Source organism: Rhamphochromis sp. 'chilingali' (genome assembly GCF_963969265.1).
Source record: "Rhamphochromis sp. 'chilingali' genome assembly, chromosome: 22".
Classification (NCBI taxonomy): Eukaryota; Metazoa; Chordata; class Actinopteri; order Cichliformes; family Cichlidae; genus Rhamphochromis; species Rhamphochromis sp. 'chilingali'.
The window spans coordinates 1,265,322-1,271,506 of NC_137950.1; positions in this window are offsets into that span (position 1 = coordinate 1,265,322).

Here is a 6,185-nt window from a genome sequence, read left to right on the forward strand (position 1 = left end):
AGAGCCAGGAACTTGTGAGTTTTGTATGTCCAGTCAGGCATCATTCATACCTGGTCTGTAGGAAGTTCCTGTCAGAAGGAGGTGGCACCGCGAGGGCGTCGAGGGGCGGAAGGCGGTGCCTTAGTGCCTCCCTCCTTCTGACATTGTAAAGGGACCCTAACTTTATTACTTTTTTAATAGTAGGATGGATGGATGGATGGATGCAAGGATGGATGGGTGGATGGATGCAAGGATGGATGGATGGATGGATGTGGGTGGGTGGGTGGATGTATGTATGTATGTATGTATGTATGTATGTATGTATGTATGTGTTTTTTGTCCTCAGATGAGGTTTGAAGTGTCTGTATGGTGCAGCTGGTCTGGCCTGTCTCTGTACAGTCGAGGCTGCACCCACCTATAAAAGGTGGAGGCTCACCAGGACATGCACACCTCACAAGTTCCCGGCTCTCTCGACTCGGTTGAAGACGGCTTTCTTGAAGAAGGCGAGGGCAGTGAGGCACAAAAAAAAAAAAAAAAAAAAAAGAGGGCAGGGATAGCTCAGTAGGTAGAGTGGTGGCCCCATGATCGGAAGGTCGGGGGTTCAACTCCACTGAACGGCTACCTTGAGGTATCCCTGAGCAAGGTGCCGTCCCTACACACTGCTCACCGGGCGCTGCATTGGTGGCTGCCCACTGCTTCACTGGGTGAATGGGTTAAATGCAGAGGAACTATTTCCCTATGGGGACTAACACGCACACTTTAAACAGTCCCCCATCCCTCGACGCCCCTCGCGACTCCCCTCGCGATGCCCCTCCTTCTTCGACTAACCCTCTGCAGAGGAGCCGTGAGAGCCAGGAACTTGTGAGTTTTGTATGTCCAGTCAGGCATCATTCATACCTGGTCTGTAGGAAGTTCCTGTCAGAAGGAGGTGGCACCGCGAGGGCGTCGAGGGGCGGAAGGCGGTGCCTTAGTGCCTCCCTCCTTCTGACATTGTAAAGGGACCCTAACTTTATTACTTTTTTAATAGTAGGATGGATGGATGGATGGATGCAAGGATGGATGGGTGGATGGATGCAAGGATGGATGGATGGATGGATGTGGGTGGGTGGGTGGATGTATGTATGTATGTATGTATGTATGTATGTATGTATGTATGTGTTTTTTGTCCTCAGATGAGGTTTGAAGTGTCTGTATGGTGCAGCTGGTCTGGCCTGTCTCTGTACAGTCGAGGCTGCACCCACCTATAAAAGGTGGAGGCTCACCAGGACATGCACACCTCACAAGTTCCCGGCTCTCTCGACTCGGTTGAAGACGGCTTTCTTGAAGAAGGCGAGGGCAGTGAGGCACAAAAAAAAAAAAAAAAAAAAAAAAAAAAAAAAGAGGGCAGGGATAGCTCAGTAGGTAGAGTGGTGGCCCCATGATCGGAAGGTCGGGGGTTCAACTCCACTGAACGGCTACCTTGAGGTATCCCTGAGCAAGGTGCCGTCCCTACACACTGCTCACCGGGCGCTGCATTGGTGGCTGCCCACTGCTTCACTGGGTGAATGGGTTAAATGCAGAGGAACTATTTCCCTATGGGGACTAACACGCACACTTTAAACAGTCCCCCATCCCTCGACGCCCCTCGCGACTCCCCTCGCGATGCCCCTCCTTCTTCGACTAACCCTCTGCAGAGGAGCCGTGAGAGCCAGGAACTTGTGAGTTTTGTATGTCCAGTCAGGCATCATTCATACCTGGTCTGTAGGAAGTTCCTGTCAGAAGGAGGTGGCACCGCGAGGGCGTCGAGGGGCGGAAGGCGGTGCCTTAGTGCCTCCCTCCTTCTGACATTGTAAAGGGACCCTAACTTTATTACTTTTTTAATAGTAGGATGGATGGATGGATGGATGCAAGGATGGATGGGTGGATGGATGCAAGGATGGATGGATGGATGGATGTGGGTGGGTGGGTGGATGTATGTATGTATGTATGTGTGTATGTATGTATGTATGTATGTGTTTTTTGTCCTCAGATGAGGTTTGAAGTGTCTGTATGGTGCAGCTGGTCTGGCCTGTCTCTGTACAGTCGAGGCTGCACCCACCTATAAAAGGTGGAGGCTCACCAGGACATGCACACCTCACAAGTTCCCGGCTCTCTCGACTCGGTTGAAGACGGCTTTCTTGAAGAAGGCGAGGGCAGTGAGGCACAAAAAAAAAAAAAAAAAAAAAAAAAAAAAGAGGGCAGGGATAGCTCAGTAGGTAGAGTGGTGGCCCCATGATCGGAAGGTCGGGGGTTCAACTCCACTGAACGGCTACCTTGAGGTATCCCTGAGCAAGGTGCCGTCCCTACACACTGCTCACCGGGCGCTGCATTGGTGGCTGCCCACTGCTTCACTGGGTGAATGGGTTAAATGCAGAGGAACTATTTCCCTATGGGGACTAACACGCACACTTTAAACAGTCCCCCATCCCTCGACGCCCCTCGCGACTCCCCTCGCGATGCCCCTCCTTCTTCGACTAACCCTCTGCAGAGGAGCCGTGAGAGCCAGGAACTTGTGAGTTTTGTATGTCCAGTCAGGCATCATTCATACCTGGTCTGTAGGAAGTTCCTGTCAGAAGGAGGTGGCACCGCGAGGGCGTCGAGGGGCGGAAGGCGGTGCCTTAGTGCCTCCCTCCTTCTGACATTGTAAAGGGACCCTAACTTTATTACTTTTTTAATAGTAGGATGGATGGATGGATGGATGCAAGGATGGATGGGTGGATGGATGCAAGGATGGATGGATGGATGGATGTGGGTGGGTGGGTGGATGTATGTATGTATGTATGTGTGTATGTATGTATGTATGTATGTGTTTTTTGTCCTCAGATGAGGTTTGAAGTGTCTGTATGGTGCAGCTGGTCTGGCCTGTCTCTGTACAGTCGAGGCTGCACCCACCTATAAAAGGTGGAGGCTCACCAGGACATGCACACCTCACAAGTTCCCGGCTCTCTCGACTCGGTTGAAGACGGCTTTCTTGAAGAAGGCGAGGGCAGTGAGGCACAAAAAAAAAAAAAAAAAAAAAAGAGGGCAGGGATAGCTCAGTAGGTAGAGTGGTGGCCCCATGATCGGAAGGTCGGGGGTTCAACTCCACTGAACGGCTACCTTGAGGTATCCCTGAGCAAGGTGCCGTCCCTACACACTGCTCACCGGGCGCTGCATTGGTGGCTGCCCACTGCTTCACTGGGTGAATGGGTTAAATGCAGAGGAACTATTTCCCTATGGGGACTAACACGCACACTTTAAACAGTCCCCCATCCCTCGACGCCCCTCGCGACTCCCCTCGCGATGCCCCTCCTTCTTCGACTAACCCTCTGCAGAGGAGCCGTGAGAGCCAGGAACTTGTGAGTTTTGTATGTCCAGTCAGGCATCATTCATACCTGGTCTGTAGGAAGTTCCTGTCAGAAGGAGGTGGCACCGCGAGGGCGTCGAGGGGCGGAAGGCGGTGCCTTAGTGCCTCCCTCCTTCTGACATTGTAAAGGGACCCTAACTTTATTACTTTTTTAATAGTAGGATGGATGGATGGATGGATGCAAGGATGGATGGGTGGATGGATGCAAGGATGGATGGATGGATGGATGTGGGTGGGTGGGTGGATGTATGTATGTATGTATGTATGTATGTATGTATGTATGTGTTTTTTGTCCTCAGATGAGGTTTGAAGTGTCTGTATGGTGCAGCTGGTCTGGCCTGTCTCTGTACAGTCGAGGCTGCACCCACCTATAAAAGGTGGAGGCTCACCAGGACATGCACACCTCACAAGTTCCCGGCTCTCTCGACTCGGTTGAAGACGGCTTTCTTGAAGAAGGCGAGGGCAGTGAGGCACAAAAAAAAAAAAAAAAAAAAAAAAAAGAGCGCAGGGATAGCTCAGTAGGTAGAGTGGTGGCCCCATGATCGGAAGGTCGGGGATTCAACTCCACTGAACGGCTACCTTGAGGTATCCCTGAGCAAGGTGCCGTCCCTACACACTGCTCACCGGGCGCTGCATTGGTGGCTGCCCACTGCTTCACTGGGTGAATGGGTTAAATGCAGAGGAACTATTTCCCTATGGGGACTAACACGCACACTTTAAACAGTCCCCCATCCCTCGACGCCCCTCGCGACTCCCCTCGCGATGCCCCTCCTTCTTCGACTAACCCTCTGCAGAGGAGCCGTGAGAGCCAGGAACTTGTGAGTTTTGTATGTCCAGTCAGGCATCATTCATACCTGGTCTGTAGGAAGTTCCTGTCAGAAGGAGGTGGCACCGCGAGGGCGTCGAGGGGCGGAAGGCGGTGCCTTAGTGCCTCCCTCCTTCTGACATTGTAAAGGGACCCTAACTTTATTACTTTTTTAATAGTAGGATGGATGGATGGATGGATGGGTGGATGGATGCAAGGATGGATGGATGGATGGATGTGGGTGGGTGGGTGGATGTATGTATGTATGTATGTATGTATGGATGTATGTATGTATGTATGTATGTATGTATGTGTTTTTTGTCCTCAGATGAGGTTTGAAGTGTCTGTATGGTGCAGCTGGTCTGGCCTGTCTCTGTACAGTCGAGGCTGCACCCACCTATAAAAGGTGGAGGCTCACCAGGACATGCACACCTCACAAGTTCCCGGCTCTCTCGACTCGGTTGAAGACGGCTTTCTTGAAGAAGGCGAGGGCAGTGAGGCACAAAAAAAAAAAAAAAAAAGAGGGCAGGGATAGCTCAGTAGGTAGAGTGGTGGCCCCATGATCGGAAGGTCGGGGGTTCAACTCCACTGAACGGCTACCTTGAGGTATCCCTGAGCAAGGTGCCGTCCCTACACACTGCTCACCGGGCGCTGCATTGGTGGCTGCCCACTGCTTCACTGGGTGAATGGGTTAAATGCAGAGGAACTATTTCCCTATGGGGACTAACACGCACACTTTAAACAGTCCCCCATCCCTCGACGCCCCTCGCGACTCCCCTCGCGATGCCCCTCCTTCTTCGACTAACCCTCTGCAGAGGAGCCGTGAGAGCCAGGAACTTGTGAGTTTTGTATGTCCAGTCAGGCATCATTCATACCTGGTCTGTAGGAAGTTCCTGTCAGAAGGAGGTGGCACCGCGAGGGCGTCGAGGGGCGGAAGGCGGTGCCTTAGTGCCTCCCTCCTTCTGACATTGTAAAGGGACCCTAACTTTATTACTTTTTTAATAGTAGGATGGATGGATGGATGGATGCAAGGATGGATGGGTGGATGGATGCAAGGATGGATGGATGGATGGATGTGGGTGGGTGGGTGGATGTATGTATGTATGTATGTGTGTATGTATGTATGTATGTATGTGTTTTTTGTCCTCAGATGAGGTTTGAAGTGTCTGTATGGTGCAGCTGGTCTGGCCTGTCTCTGTACAGTCGAGGCTGCACCCACCTATAAAAGGTGGAGGCTCACCAGGACATGCACACCTCACAAGTTCCCGGCTCTCTCGACTCGGTTGAAGACGGCTTTCTTGAAGAAGGCGAGGGCAGTGAGGCACAAAAAAAAAAAAAAAAAAAAAAAAAAAAAAAAAGAGGGCAGGGATAGCTCAGTAGGTAGAGTGGTGGCCCCATGATCGGAAGGTCGGGGGTTCAACTCCACTGAACGGCTACCTTGAGGTATCCCTGAGCAAGGTGCCGTCCCTACACACTGCTCACCGGGCGCTGCATTGGTGGCTGCCCACTGCTTCACTGGGTGAATGGGTTAAATGCAGAGGAACTATTTCCCTATGGGGACTAACACGCACACTTTAAACAGTCCCCCATCCCTCGACGCCCCTCGCGACTCCCCTCGCGATGCCCCTCCTTCTTCGACTAACCCTCTGCAGAGGAGCCGTGAGAGCCAGGAACTTGTGAGTTTTGTATGTCCAGTCAGGCATCATTCATACCTGGTCTGTAGGAAGTTCCTGTCAGAAGGAGGTGGCACCGCGAGGGCGTCGAGGGGCGGAAGGCGGTGCCTTAGTGCCTCCCTCCTTCTGACATTGTAAAGGGACCCTAACTTTATTACTTTTTTAATAGTAGGATGGATGGATGGATGGATGCAAGGATGGATGGGTGGATGGATGCAAGGATGGATGGATGGATGGATGTGGGTGGGTGGGTGGATGTATGTATGTATGTATGTGTGTATGTATGTATGTATGTATGTGTTTTTTGTCCTCAGATGAGGTTTGAAGTGTCTGTATGGTGCAGCTGGTCTGGCCTGTCTCTGTA